The following is a 16,586-nucleotide window of genomic DNA, read 5'->3' as shown; positions in this document are numbered from 1 at the left end:
ACACCATAATTACACAAACATAATAGTTCTCTAGCAACAAATCATCATCACTCAAGACATCAAATTGCGCGGAAGAAAAGGACTATACTCGCTAGGTTTCAATCCTACACTCTCAAAGAAAGGCTCAAATTCATTAATAGGATGATACCGCAAAACCGAAGAATATTTCCTTCAAATCCAATTCCTTCTCCACCGATTTTAACAGATTTTCAACAAAATAAGGTGAGTTTTTGCTCATATTCTCAGCATCCAGGAACTGTAAATTACTAGTCAAGTGCAAATACTCCGAACAATGCAGCTTGAGCTGCCTTCCAAGCAGCAGATATAGCTTACCAAAATATTTAGAATCGCTACTAGCTGGTGAAATGCTAACTTTATTTTCAATATTTGCATTCTCAACCCTCTTTCTCTTCCATAAATCTAGAGTTTTGAGCACTGTAAACAGTCTCAGATGGCCAAAATGGGTCTTTGATACGGAAATGAAGTTTTCAACTAAATTTAAAGAAACCCATTTGAGAATAGATGTTGTTCCAAGTTTCTGCAAATGGGTCATAACTACTGTGACCAAATATACAAGCACAAAAGGAGAAATTAAGCTGGATGAATGAATATGCAGTATCTGACCTTGGAGTTTTATTTGTTGGGTTTAGCGTTAACTGAGAAGAAAGACTGAAGCTTTCGTAGGAAGACTCAGTGCCCTTCGCGGTGTAGGGTTTAGTGACAAGGGTTTTGGATGATGAAGCTTAAATTCATGCGTTTGGTGATTTAGGCAGTATGGTAATATTGTCATGTCCCAAAAGGTTTGTAATATATCATTAATACCCTGATGAAGTTTGTACTTTGTAAACAAAAATAAGGCTGCATTACATACTTCCATACTAGGTTTGGCGAATTTGTTTTTCCATCTAAGTTTCACTAAACCTAGGGTGGGAAAATATTTGCCCACAAATTAAATCTAGAGGTAAAGGTTATAAATTTTGCAAATATCCATGAAATAAAAACAAAAACATACATAATCTCTTGATTACATCCAGCCCAATTATTCTAAACACCTAATTTCTCAAAAATCTAAAGAATACCCTTATTTAGTTTAATAAATATAACATTATTATTTTACTGAAAATTCATATAATTTAAGTAAATACTAGTAATGTACCTGAGGAGTTTTTAGCCATATTTTCAAAGTATAGAGGTGTTTGAAATTTATAGAAAAGCTTAGCGCGGATTAGAGAATTAGCTATCAAGTTTTTGTGTGGAGAAAAATAAATTATCAGTAATAGGGTCACCAACCCAATCTCATCACATTCTCTCACAATCTCTGATTGACAGCTCGTAATTGGTCAGCTTGCAATTAATAGTGGACCTATCCAAGTAGAACGAAACTCATTTGCGAACTAACCAATTACGATGCTCCACGTCGGAGGTTATAGAGAAGATTGTAGATGGTTATAAACCTAGCATTACTCTTACTTAATTAGAAGTCTTATTTCTGAGGTTTCTTTGATCATAAAAATTCCCAACGGTTAGTGAACGTTAGAGTTTACATTATTATGAGTAAAGTATATTCACCAACATACCCTCTCACCTTTTATTTTGACAACTAAGAACAACAGTATAAAATTTTGTTGTTCTAAAAGTTTTAGAGGATTTTGGTTATTTAATCACCCTTTAGGGGTTTTGGGAGAGTATTAAGACTATCCATAAGTATGATAAATAATGTCATGTCCCAAAAGGTTTGTAAATATATCAGTTAATACCCTGATGAAGTTTGTACTATGTAAAAAAAAATAGGCTGAATCACATACTTCCATACTAGGTTTGGCGAATTTGTTTTTCCCAATCCAAGTTTCACTAAACCTAGGGTGGAAAAATATTTCGGCCCTAATTATATCCTAAAAGTTAAAGGACTAGGTTAAATTTTTTGCAAAATATATCCATGAAATAAACACAAAACATACATAATCTCTTGATTACATACAGCCCAATTATTATAACACCTAATTTCTCAAAAATGTAAGAATACCCTTATTTAGTTTATAAATATACATTATTATTTCACTGAAAATTCATATATTTAAGTAAATAACTAGTAATGTAACTGAGGAGTTTTTAGCAATATTTTCAAAAGTATAGGGGTTTAAATTTATAGAAAAGCTTAGCGCGGTTAGAGAATTAGCTATCAAGTTTTGTGTGAGAAGAAAAAATTATCTAATGCAAGGTCCACACCCAATCTCATCACATTCTCTCACAATCTCTAATGTGACAGCTTGTAATTGGTCAGCTTGCAAATGAATAAATGGAACCAATCACAGCAGACGAAACTCATTTGCGAACTAATCAATTACGAGCTACCACGTCAGGTTGTGAGAGAAGATTTGTATTGGATTGCAAACCTAGCATTACTCTTACTTAATAGAATTCTTATTCTGAGTTTTCTTTGGTCATAAAATTCCCAACGGTTGTGCGAGCGTTAGAGTTTACATTATTATGAGTAAAAGTAATTCACCAACATACCCTCACCTTTTATTGACAACAAACTTAACAGTATGATAAATTTTGTTGTCTAGAAGTTTTAGAGGTTTTGGGAGAGTATTAAGACTATCCATAAGTTTTTAAGTTATCATTTGATAAATAACTTTCGCACTTTTTTAACAGACACCAAAGTTGAAAATGTCTCATATTACCTTTCTTCCTTAACTCCTATGTTGTGTTACTGTGAGATGGGTAAATAGTGACTTTGGTCTTAAGGTAAAATTAAACTTTTTATAAGATGTGTTGGTAAACCTAATGAGTAATGCATATGACTAAATTAGGCAAAGGGGTATGAGCGATGGAGGTTTAAACTTGAGGGTTTATAAAGGTAAAAGGTTATCATTGATATATTTTTCAAATTTTGGGGGTCTATCGAGCAAACATTGAAATTGTCGTCTGAATAAATAATTTTGTAAACCCTAAGGGTATTCTATGATATTCTCCAATTATATTTTATAGGAAAGTTTGATCAACAAAGTGTGCTTAATCAAGTGGTGGGGTGTGTTCAGAAATGAAATACTCTAAGCCTCAATAATACTAATCTAACAAACCCTCTCACTAACCTCATGTGGAGTTTGTGATTGATTTGATAGACGAGACCCATTATTGGATAGACAGGATCCATGTGAACTGACGAATTGTGAACTGACATGTTACGTTTTGAGAAAGTTATGAGGGTGTTTGTGAGTGTATTGTTACTCTTATAAGCTTTGGGCCATCCCTCCCTTAAATTGATGGCGATGCAGTAAGACTTTAGATTTAGAACCACCGAAATTATTTTCTAAACCCTGAAAGTATCATTAATTACTTCAGGGATGGGCTTCCAGAAATTGATCAAACTATGGAGGGATTGACAAATCCACTATGATATAGGAACCCATGTCTACTCGCAAATCTCACAATGCTATCTGGTGGATGCAGTAAGTTTCAAAAGGATATTTTTGTGTTTGTATCACTGGTTCTGATTTCTCTGCTGTACTTTATTAACTGAAAGATGATTACATTGCTGTTTCTCTTTTTCCATAGGATCCCAATAATGTTGTCGCACCTGGAAATTCAAAAAAAATAATAAAAATAAACTTGTTTTATGGCAACCTGTTCGTTCACCTTGGGTCAAGGTACACAAATGGCAGTGTTTCAAGAAGTTGATACTGCAAAAACTGAAGGTTGGTCAAATCTCCAGATAGAAAGTGCCTGTAGGCATGTGGTTAATGGTATTAAGAAGAAACATACGATGCTCCCGCACAGCTCAAACATCGTTGGAATAGATTTCTCCAACATACGGAGTCTATGAATATTGAATGTTCTCCAATATCGTTCAGGCTTTTGGTAATTTCTCATTTACTACCCGGAAATTGTTGTTATTATCAAGCAAAAATGTCCAGGGATGATGGCCCTTAAGCAAAATCATATCTACTCTTCATGGAAATAACTGTTAGTTGTGAATCGTAACAACCAAATGAAAGTTTCATAAGAGGCGATGAGACAAGTTAATCGACCTGTTTGTGAGACGTGGAAGCAATTTGGGCGTCTAATGATGAGACAAAGAGAAGAAATGTGGTCATCTATTGAACTCTGTAATACCTATCTTAAACAACAGTTAAGAGAATGTACAAGCAACTGCTGCTAGATTGATGAGATGTTCCTAAACCTTAGTAATAATTCAGTACTGATCTGTTTCTCACAGTTACACTTAGGCTACTTACAGAAAATCAGCTTTAGCATTTGTCATGGACAATAACAGTTTGATGAATCTCTCAGCTTGAAGAGCACAAAATCACGTATCTTGTCAGCAATTACATGGATCATTGAATGGAAGAACCCCAGGAAGTACAAACTAAAAGAACAGACTTCTACTGCTCAGAATAAATTGTTTCTTCAAATCCTGCCAAACACGAGGGCCTTCCGGAAGCTGATTTACAAAACACTTCATGAATGTGTTATCTGAGCATGCATGAGAGTACTCAAGGCAAACATGGTACTGCCTTTCCTTGTTCTGTGAGCCAATTATACATGATAGCTAAGCTTTCCTCTGCATTGAATAGTTTAATATGTTGGGAATGACAATAAAATGATATGGGATGACCCAAATCATGCACAAGAAAATCGATTTTCGCTTCAATGACATTCTTTTTCCGGCTAAGAATTTCAGGTGACAATCTAATCATCAGAAACATCCTTTCTATCTAAGCCAGCATTCACAATCAAATCAAATCTCTCCTGAAGCTCCTCTCCTCTGCCTCGAAGAACTTCAATGCTCTTTCCGCTTCATTTGGATTCGTATTAATCCCAAATCCTCCAAGAACTTAGTCTTCCCATTAGAGATCTTTCTCTGTCTCTTACCTCGTAATCGTTACTTTTGAACCCCTAACACATTTTTCAGATTGTTGGATCCCCCTGGTGTATTCACGAAGTCGCTTCTTCCCACACTTCAAATGGCCAAAATGCAACTAGTTCTCTTAAAGTACATGTACCCCACAACTGGAATGAGATCGGAAAATCTTACCAATCCATCCATCTCCATGTCATCTCAAAAAGAACTTAAAGCATTCCTTCAAGTTTGTAAAAAATCTTCCCACTGGAATTTGTGGGGACTGCAGTAAAGTCAAACGAACTTCTCCAGAGTAGACCCAAATTTTAATAAAAGTCCTATCAGAGCAAGTGCTCCATCCCCTAACCCTCCAAGAGCAGTCCGGATGTCGCCGGATTAATTTACCTACTGCTCCACACAATCCCATCTCGCTAAATAAGCTTAAAAGCCTAAGCATTTTACTTCAATTATAAGAATTCTGGTCCATCGAGTGCTCCTCATCAAACTGAATTTAACCCCTATACTCTTCAATGTCTCTACACCTTAACAAACTCCATATTTACATCCCCAATCAAGATATAAGGACTATAGACGATAACTTTACCAATAATACTCTGACTAAGCCCCAGTTTCTCAAGCTGAAGCTTCGATACAGAACCCAAAATCATATTGAAAAATGTCCCTTGCCTCCTTATAGATCTTCCCATGTTTTTTTCTCTCAACACATAATTACACAAAACATAATAGTTCTCTAGCAACAAATCATCATCACTCAAGAATCAAATTGCGGGAAGAAAAGGACTATACCTCCTAGTTTCAATCCTAACTCTCAAAGAAAGGCTCAAATTCATTAATAGGATTATCCGCAAAAACCGAAGAATAATTCCTTCAAATCAATCCTCTCCACCATTTTAATAGTTTTCAAACAAAAAGGTGAGTTTTTGCTCATATTCTCAGCATCCAAACTGTAAATTCCTAGTCAAGTGCAAATACTCAACAATGCAGCTTGAGCTGCTTCCAAGCAGCAGAAGATAGTTTACTAACATAATTAGAATCACTACTAGCTGGTGAAATTCTAACTTTATTTTCAATATTTGCATTCTCAACCCTCTTTTTCTTCCAAGTCTAGAGTTTTGAGCAATGTAAACAGACCCAGATGGCCAAAACGGTGTGAAAAATCTTCCCACTGGAATTTTTCGGGACTGCAGAAACATCAAACGAACTTCATCCAGAGTATACCCAAATTTTAATAAAAGTCCTATCAGAGTAAGTGCTCCATCCCCCGAACCCTCCAAAAGCAGTCCTGGATGTCGCCGGATTAATTTACCTAATGCTCCTCACTCAATCCCATCTCGCTAAAAAAGCTTAAAAGCCTAAGCATCTTACTCCAATTATAAGAATTCTGTTCCATCGAGTGCTTCTCAGTCAAACTGAATTTGACCCCTATACTCTTCAACGTCTCTACACCTTAACAAACTCCATATTTACATCCCCAATCAAGATATAAGGACTACATACAATAACTTTACCAATAATACTCTGACTAAGGCCCAGTCTCATAAGCTTGAAGCTTCGATGACAGAACTCCAAAATCATATTGAAAAATTCCCTTGCCTCCTTATAGATCTTCCCCATGTTTTTTCTCTCAAAACCATAATTACACAAAACATATAGTTCTCTAGCAACAAATCATCATCACTCAAGAACATCAAATTGCGCGGAAGAAAAGGACTATACTCGCTAGGTTTCAATCCTACACTCTCAAAGAAAGGCTCAAATTCATTAATAGGATGATACCGCAAAACCGAAGAATAATTCCTTCAAATCCATTCCTTCTCCACCGATTTTAACAGATTTTCAACAAAATAAGGTGAGTTTTTGCTCATATTCTCAGCATCCAGGAACTGTAAATTACTAGTCAAGTGCAATACTCGAACAATGCAGCTTGAGCTGCCTTCCAAGCAGCAGAATATGCTTACCAAATATTTAGAATCGCTACTAGCTGGTGAAATGCTAACTTTATTTTCAATATGCATTCCAACCCCTCTTTCTCTTCCATAAAGTCTAGAGTTTTGAGCACTGTAACAGTTCTCAGATGGCCAAAATGGTGTCTTTGATACGGAAATGAAGTTTTCAACTAAATTAAAGAACCATTTGAGAATAGATGTTGTTCCAAGTTTCTGCAAATGGGTCATAACTACTGTGACCAAATATACAAAAAAGCAACAAAAGGAGAAACTAAGCTGGATGAAATGAATATGCAGTATCTGACCTTGGAGTTTTTTGTTGGGTTTAGCGTTAATGAGAAGAAAGACTGAAGCTTTCGTAGGAACTCTGTGCCCCTCGCGGGTGTAGTTTTAGTGACAAGGGTTTTGGATGATGAAGCTTAAATACGTGCTTGGTAATTTAGGACAGTATGATAAAAATGTCATGTCCGAAAGGTTTTAAATATATCAATTAAATCCCTGATGAAGTTTGTACTTTGTAAAACAAAAATAAGGCTGAATTACATATTTCCACACTAGGTTTGGCGAATTTCGTTTCCCACTCCAGTTTCACTAAACCTAGGGTGGGAAAAAAATTTCGGCCTATAATTATAATTAATCCTAGAGGTAAAGGTTAAAATTTTGCAAAAATAAATCCATGAAATAATTAAAAAAAATACATAATGTCTTGATTACAAACAGCCCAATTATTCTAAACACCTCATTTCTCAAAAATCTAAAGAATACCCTTATTTAGTTTAATAAATATAACATTATTATTCACTTAAAATTCATATAATTTAAGTAAATAACTAGTAATTTAACGGAGGAGTTGTCAGCAATATTTTCAAAAGTATAGAGGTGTTTAAATTTTTTAAAAGCTTAGTGGATTAGGGAATTGGCCATCATGTTTTTGTGTGAAAAGAAGAATTAATTGACCCCCAAGATATTACTTAATCAGTAATACTAGGTCCACAACCCAATCTCACAATCTCGACGTGACAACTCGTAATTGGTCAGCTCGTAAATGTGTAGTAAACCTAGCAGCAAGCTGACCCTTTGCGAACTGACCAATTACGAGCTACCACGTCGGAGGTTGTGAGAGAAGATTGTGAGATTGGATTGTAAACCTATATTACTCTTACTTAAAGAAGTCTTCTTCTGAGGTTTCTTTGGATCATAAAATTCCCAACGGTTAGTAGCGTTAGAGTTTACATTATTATGAGTAAAGTATATTTACCAACATACCCTCTCACCTTTTATTTTGACAACTAAGACTTAACAGTATGATAAATTTTGTTGTTCTAGAAGTTTTAGAGGGATTTTCATTATTTAATCACCCTTTAGGGGTTTTGGGAGAGTTTTAAGACTATCCATAAAGTTTTTAAGTTATCATTTGATTAATAACTTTCGCACTTTTTGTAACAACCTCAAAGTTGGAAAATGTATCATTAATACCCTTCTACCTTAACTCCATTATGTTGTGTTAGTGTTAGATGGGTAAAATAGTAACGTGCTTTAAGGGTAAAATAATAACTTCTTATAAGAAAGTGTTTTGTAAACTAATGGCAATATACTTAGTTAGGCAAAGGGGTATGAGTGATGGAGGTTTTAAACTTTGAGGGTTTTTAAAGGAGGATTATCATTGATACATTTTTCAAAATTTGAGGGTCTGTTACAATCAGATGTGGATTGTCATCTAATGTATAATTTGTAAACCTTGAGGGTAGCTTATATTTCTCCCACTATATTTTGATAACCAATTTTGTAATAAAAAGTGTGCTTAGTTAAGTAGTGGGGTGTGCTAAGAAATAACTACTTTAAGCCTTGGGCCTCCCTCCTTTAATTGATGGCATGTAAGACTTTAGAACCTGCAGAATATTTTTTATTTTTATTTTTTTATCGGAGGTTCTGGGTCAATTTGTGCATATCTCAACTAATTCTTTAGGATCTTGAAGTTGACATCCGATAAACTTCTCAATGGTCATCCCTATTAACGCCTGTGAGACTCGAACTCAGGAATTCATGAAACCTCCTTTTGGTTTTCTACTGCTAAAGTTATTTTCTCAATCCTGGAAGTTAAAATTGTATTTATCTCTTAGTATCATTAATTACTTCAGGAATGAGCTTATAGAAATTGATCAAAACTATGGATAGATTGACAATATCCACTATGATATAGGAACCCATGTCTACTCACAAATCTCACAATGCTTTCTGGTGGATGCAGTAAGTTTCAAAAGGATATTTTTGTGTTTGCATCACTGGTTCTGATTTCTCTGCTGTTACTTTTTTTAACTGAAAGATTGATTATATTTCTTGTTTCTCTTTTTCCACAGGATCCCAATTATGTTGTTGCACCTAGAAATTCAAAAAGAATACTTGTTTTATGGAAACCTATTCATTCACTTTGGGTGAAGGTGAATACAAATGGCAGTGTTTCAAGAAGCTGATATTGTAGAAACTAAAGGTTGGTCAAATCTCTAGACAGAGTCTCTACGGATGTGGTTAATGGTATTAAGAAGAAACATATTGATGCTCCCGCACAAACTCAAACATCGTTGGAATAGATTTCTCCAACATACGGAGTCTATGAATATTGAATGTTCTCTAACATCGTTCAAGGTTTTGGTAATTTCTCATCAATAATACTATACTTACAAAGAAATCTTACAAAGATTTCCAAACAAAGTGATGTGGCAAAAAATGAATGGAAGAGTGAAACAAACTCATTAAATTCACTCTTCCATTCATTTTTTGCCACATCACTTTGTATGGAGATCTTTGTAAAATTTCTTTGTAAGTGTAATATTACTCATTTCTCATTTACTACCAAGAAATTGTTGCCAGTATCAAGCAAAAATGTCTAAGGACGATGGCCCTTAAGCAAAATCATATCTATTCTTCATAGGAATTGATAGGACCCTAGCACACATTTACAAAAGGCGTAAAAGGAGCACACCAAAGGCATAGAATAAGCACACAGCGTGCGGGTTGCAAGTGGGAGGGCAGCTATCCACGTGGCATTGGCATGAATTAGGTGTGACGTTGGGGTATAAATGGGGAAATATGAATTTCAAGTGGGCAAGAAACATTTTAGATGGAAATTGTAAAGGAAGTTCTCAACTTCTCAAAATGCTAGGTTAATTTTACTTTCATGGGTGAATTCCTTATTGTTTCCAATTGAATTGTTTGTTCGATCTTAACCTATCAATATAAAGGAATATTCCAATTAATTTTTTCTCAATCGTTATTGATTTGTGTTGAATTGTTGTGTTGTTGAATCTGTTGGAGTGATCTATGAGTAGTTTACACCAGGTTCCCATCAAATTTGGTATCAAAGCCAACTAAAGGGTCTTGGTGTAGGTAATGGTGAATAGGAGAATGGATGGGATCAAGAGAGAGATAGGGAGTGTTAAAGAGGATGTTAATAGTGTAAAAGAAGATGTCAGCAATATCAAGGATTATCTGTTAGAGTTAAGGGAATGGATTCGATTGAGAGACGAGAGGGAAGGGAGCATGAATCGAGGCAAGGAGAAGATTGAGTCGTTGGAAATTCGTGCAGAAAACGGTTGCAGAAGTTGGAATCAATCACGATCCATCGAGAGTGGAGGAGACGATCGGAGGGTGCGGAAGTTGGAGCTTCCAGTGTTTAACGGTGAGGACCCTCACAGTTGGATCGTCAGGGTCGACCGATACTTCCAGGTGAATAAGTTTGACGAAAGAGAAAAGCTTAACGCAGTGACGATGTGCATGGAAGGGCGACCACTGAATTGGTTCCAGTGGGTTGAGTCTCGCATTCCATTTACAGATTGGCGCTCTTTCAAGAAGGCAATGACAAAGAGATTCAGGCCATCGTACAAGGGCTTGACATTTGAATCACTGGTGACGCTGAAGCAAACGACCATCGTGCCTGAGTATAGGGAACAATTTGAGTTGTTATAGCGCCTATGCACAACGTTGAAGAAGAATTGCTGATGGGTACATTTATTAGTGGGCTGAAAGAAGAAATAAAAGCTGAATTAAAGATAGCAAGGCCAAATAGTCCATTCGAACTTATGGACTAGGCCCACAAAATTGAGGAAAAAAAGTGGGTCATGGATAAAACAAGGCTGAAATTGGGCTGAACCCAATGGGTCAATAGAAAGGAGGCCTATAGCAGAATAACACCAGGTCCAGAAACTCTTAAAATTGAGTGGGGATTTAACACAGGTAGGAGTCCAGATCATGCACTTCCTTCCCAAATGAAAAATGAAAAAAGGGGGCAAGCTCTTTGAGTCAACGTCGGTGAGCTCTCAGCCTTCTTCCTTTTGGCGACTATCTGATGCAGAGATCCAGTACAAAAGAGAGAGAGGACTTTGTTACAAGTGTGATGAGAGGTTTGGGCCAGCACATCAATGTAAAAATCGAGCTCTACAAATCTTGTTAGTCACGGATAAAGATAAGGAAGTCATGGAAGCTAAGTCAACAGTGAAGGTTGAAGAAGAAATCAACTCTGAAGAAGATTCTATGGCTCTATCCATGCATTTCATCATGGGTTTGACCTCAACAAATACATTGAAGCTTTGGGGAACTATTAATGGGGTAGAAGTAATAGTGATGGTTAACAGTAGGGCTTCCCATAACTTCATCTCTCATGACTTAGTCCAAAGATTAGGATTGTTGTTGAGTGAAACGAAAGCCTTCGGTATAATGGTGGGAAATGGCTTTACGGTGCACAGTATAGGGATCTGTAAAGGGGTTAAGATAGAGATACAAGGGCTCACGGTGCTACAAGATTTGTTTCCCTTTGACTTAGAAGGGGTTGATGTGGTTCTCGGGGTGATGTGGTTGAGTTCATTAGGTGATGTATGTGCATTAGGATGTTGTTGAGTGAAACGAAAGCCTTCGGTGTAATGGTGGGAAATGGCTTTACGGTGCACAGTATAGGGATCTGTAAAGGGGTTAAGATAGAGATGCAAGGGCTCACGGTGCTGCAAGATTTGTTTCCCTTTGACTTAGAAGGGGTTGATGTGGTTCTCGGGGTGATGTGGTTGAGTTCGTTAGGTGATGTATGTGTTAATTGGAAGTGTCTGACGATGAAATTTGAGGTGGAAGGGAAACCGGTGATCCTACAGGGAGAGCCCTCTTTAGTGAAAACAGTGGTGTCTCTGAAGGCCATGTTGAAATCTATCCAACAGGAAGGTCACAGTTTCATGATTGAATTCTGCTCCTTTGTCCAAAAGGAGCAAGTTGAGGTAACTTTTTTAGACCCGAGAGTGGTTTCCTTGTTGACTGATTTTGCCCTACTTTTTGATCAACTGGCAGGTCTTCCCCCTCACCGTAGACAGGATCATTCAATCACCCTAAATGATGGATATCAGGTGCCAAATATCAGGCCCTACAGATACTCTTATACTCAAAAGAACAAAATTAAGAAGCTTGTTGGTGAAATTTTGGCCGCGGGAATAATTCAGCCAAGTATTAGCTTGGTTTCCAGTCCGGTGCTACTGGTTTGGAAAAAAGACGGCAGTTGGCGATTCTATGTGGATTATTGGGCATTAAACGACATCACTATACCAGACAAGTCCCCCATCCTAACCATAGACGAGTTGCTTGATGAACCAAGGGGCACCGCCATATTCTCTAAATTGGACCTCAAATCTGAGTACCGTCAGATCAGGGTTCGCACTAAAGATGTTCCTAAAATGGCCTTCCGAACTCACAACAGGCATTAGAAATTCTTAGTGATGCTTTTTGGTTTAATAAACGCCCCCCTCAATGTTTCAAGCGTTGATGAACAAAATTTTTAGGCCTCACCTCCGCAAATTTATACTGGTATTTTTTGATGATATCTTAATATACAGTACTGACATAATTGTTCACTTGATGCATCTACGCCAGGTTTTTGAAATACTTCAGACGCACCGGCTATTGGTTAATAAAAAGAAGTGTCAATTTGCACAAGCAAAACTAGAGTATTTAGGGCACATCATATCAGCAAATGGGGTGGAAGTTGACCCTGCTAAGATTGAGTGTATGTTGTCTTGGCCCATTCCAACCATAGTGAAAAGTTTACATGGCTTCTTAGGCCTTACCGGATATTACCGCAAATTCATTAAGAATTATGGCCAGATAGCTCATCCGTTAACACAACTTCTGAAGAAAGATTCCTTCAAGTGGTCTTCAGAGGCATAGTGGGATTTTGAAAATTTACAGAGAGCCATGGTTTCCATTCCGGTTTTAGCCACCCCACATTTTGCTGAAACTTTTGAGGTGCAGATAGATGCTTTGGGCATGGGCATGGATGTTGTTTTGATGCAATAAGGACGACCTATTGCATTCCTAATTAAAGCCTTTTCTTCTTCCTCCAGACAAAAATCAGTGTATGAAAAGGAATTGATGGCCATTGTTTTTGTCGTACACAAATGGAGTCACTATTTGTTTGGGCGGAAATTTATCATTAAGACTAATCAAAAGAGTTTACAATTTTTGTTGAAACAGAGGTCAATGACTCCAAAGCAGCATATATGGATTTCCAAGTTGCTAGGGTGCCAATTTGACATTCGGTACAACTCTAGAAGCTCCAACAAGGTACTGATGCACTTTCCAAGCGAATCAGACTAGGAACATCATGAACTTCATGCTCTATCTGCTGCCACTTACCAGGGGTATGAAGACTTGTCCACTGAAGCCTTACATGATGACAAACTTAAGGTAATCATTCAAGACCTCATTCTGTAGCCTGACTCCAAACCCTACTATAAGCTCCACCGTGGCTGTCTTCTATATAAGAGCAGACTTGTCCTCCCAAAAACCTCCAAGTTTATACCTCATCTGTTAGAGGAATTCCATAGCACCCCAAGCGGCGGCCATTTGGGATTCTTTCAGACCTATAAAAGAATTGCAGGTGTTGTTTTTTGGGAAGGCATCAAATAGGATATCAAGAATTTTGCAAATGCTTGTGGAGTCTGCTAACAAAACAAACATTTATGCCTGAAACTTGCAGGCATGGTTATTAGTATCCTACAATATACGATACGTATCTTACGATATGATTCGATACAAGTTGCCAACGATACATATCAGAGAGTGTATTATAAACCTTTCGATACGTTGATATATATCCTACGATACGATACGTATCTATTCGTATCCTTAAAAATATCGATATGACTTTATTAATTTGGGTCGAAGGCCTAAATTTTTTTTGGGTCAAATCCAGGTCACCCAATCCGGTTCACTAAAACTTACCCAAATTTACCTATTTTGCATGGAGAAAGTGAAGAGGAAGATGTATTGCCCATTTTGCATGATAATAATAACATAAGTGGAGACATGAATGATTGAGAGGAAATGATATAGATTCTTAATTTTGATTATGTAATACCATAATTTAAAGCCAATAATATCACAAAATTCGTTAATTAATCTTGGGGATGATATTAATTTTTTTTAAAAGACGTATCATACGATACGATACGGGATACACGATTCGAAAAATTAGGTTTTCTATACACGATATAATACACAATTTGACAACTATGCTTGCAGGTTTATTGCAGCCCTTGCTAATCCCTGATTTGGCCTTCAACAACCTCACCATGGATTTCATTAGCGGCATTCCTAAGAGTTTTGGGGTTGACACTATATTGGTGGTTGTGGATCGTTTGACTAAGTATAGTTATTTTTTGTAGCTCTGCGACCTGTATAACGCCAAAGAAGTGGCTGCCCTTTTTGTGATAGAAGTGGTTTGATTGCATGGTTTTCCAAAGTCAATAGTTTTAGATCGGGATCGCCTTTTTTTGAGTACCTTTTGGGCAGAACTTTTTCGTTTTGTAGGCATTACCCTCAAATTCAGTTCCGGGTACCCCCCACACTAATGGACAAACAGTGTTAATACGCTACATTGAAACATATTTGGTGTTTCACAAGCAACAAACCGAAGCAATGGCCGAATGGATTCATTGGCAAAATTCTGGTTTAACATTTCCTACCACAACTCGACCAGATGTCTCATTTCCAAGCTCTTTATGGACGTGTACCCCTCCCACACTCTTGAAGTTTACTAGTTCCATTCCTTGGTGGATTAAGTTAATCAACAGATTCTGACCGCAATGCCTTGTTAGAAGAGCTGAAATCCAATCTAACTGTCGCCCAAGATCAAATGAGGCCTCTGCTAATACTCTTCGTCGCGATGTTTCCTTGAACCAGGTGACTTTGTTTCCTTAAAACTATAGCCGTATAAATTCAGGTCCTTGCTCACAACTTAATGAAAACTTAGCCCTCGTATCTACGGGCCATTTGAATGTTAGCCAAAGTTGGTGCATTTTGCGTATCGCTTGGCCTTGCCGAATCCAACAAGAATCCATCCGGTCTTCCATATGACTCAGTTGAAAAAAAGCCTTCATCATTCAATTCCTGTCCAACCTCTTCTTGTGTGTCTCACTAAGAATTAGAACTTATGGTCCAGCCCGCATCAATGCAATCTGTCCGCACCTTGTTGGATGGTTCACCAAAGTGCTAATCCATTGGAAGATCTTCCTTCCTATAAAGCTGCCTGGGACCCTTTTGATACCATTAATCATAATTTCCTCATTTTCACCTTAGGATAAGGTGAATCTCTTGGGGAGGGGGTGTTGGGTTGGGTTGAATTGATAGGCGCCCAACACACATTTACAAAAGGCGTAGAAGGAGCACACCAAAGGCATAGAAGAACACCACGCGTGCGGGTTGCAAGTGGGAGGCAGTTATCCACATGGCATTAGCCTGAATTGGGTGTGACATTTGGGTATAAATGGGGAAATATGAATTTTAATGCAAGAAACATTTTAGAGGGAAATTGTAAAAGAGGTTCTACTCTCTCGAAATGCTGGGTTAATTTGACTTTCATGGGTGAATTCCTATTGTCTCAATTGAATTGTTGTTCGATCTTTACCTATCAATATAGAGGATATTCCAATTAATTGTTTCTCAATCGTTATTGATTTGTGTTGAATTGTTGTGCTGTTATCTGTTGGAGTGATCTGTGAGAAGTTTAACAGTGTTATGTTATGTTTATGGATGATTGTACCCATATTCATGGATTTATGCCACATAAAATTCAGTCTTTTCTTGTTTCACTCGTTTTATGGCTTTTTTGAAAATCCATTTGGTATGACACTCAAGATCTTTCAGAGTGATGGTGGTCGAAATCTGATAACTCTAGTTTTCGCAGTCTTTGTGATGAAAAAGGGATTCACCATCGTTTTTCTTGTCTAAAGACACCACAGCAAGAATGGTTTGGTTGAACGTAAAATCGCCATATTCTGAGATGGGCTGTACGTTATATATTGCATCCCTATACCTCTTTATTTTGATTTGATTTTTGGGCAGAAGCTATTTGCACTTCTCCTTTTTGGGAAAGCGGTTGCCTACGCTTACTTTGGGATGGTATGGGAATGGACTGCTATCACTCGTCTACAAACAGACCCTCCCTTGTCTTAACTAATTACCAAATCAATTCTACTGCCACTGCTCGTCCCTTCCCATGGTATGGTAGGCTAAGCCGGACGAGAGAAATGCGCTTACGCCTTTTGTTCACACCAAGACTGAACCATGTGAAAGGAAAGCTAGTCGAACTAGAACGGGAAGGATTACAGCTAAGCTAAAACCAATTCTATAACAGCAAAAGTAGCACTCCTTTTTTCTCTTATACCGCTCCTCCTTGTTCTTACCCCTCTGGGGAGGATCCTTTTCTATTTATTGCCTGGCAAGTTCATTGCCTGCTTGGTTTCCTC

The 16,586-nt window shown here is 37.3% G+C and overlaps 1 pseudogene; it reads right to left on the bottom strand.

Moving 5' to 3' along the window:
* Positions 1–4,496: 4,496 nt before the first annotated feature.
* Positions 4,497–7,038, bottom strand: LOC116145650 (annotated as a pseudogene).
* Between the last annotated feature and the right edge of the window lie 9,548 nt (positions 7,039–16,586).

The sequence above is a fragment of the Pistacia vera genome, unplaced genomic scaffold (assembly GCF_008641045.1).
Source record: "Pistacia vera cultivar Batoury unplaced genomic scaffold, PisVer_v2 Contig464, whole genome shotgun sequence".
Taxonomy (NCBI): Eukaryota; Viridiplantae; Streptophyta; class Magnoliopsida; order Sapindales; family Anacardiaceae; genus Pistacia; species Pistacia vera.
Note: the sequence above shows the minus strand (reverse complement) of the source record. Positions and strands in the feature narration are given on the sequence as shown.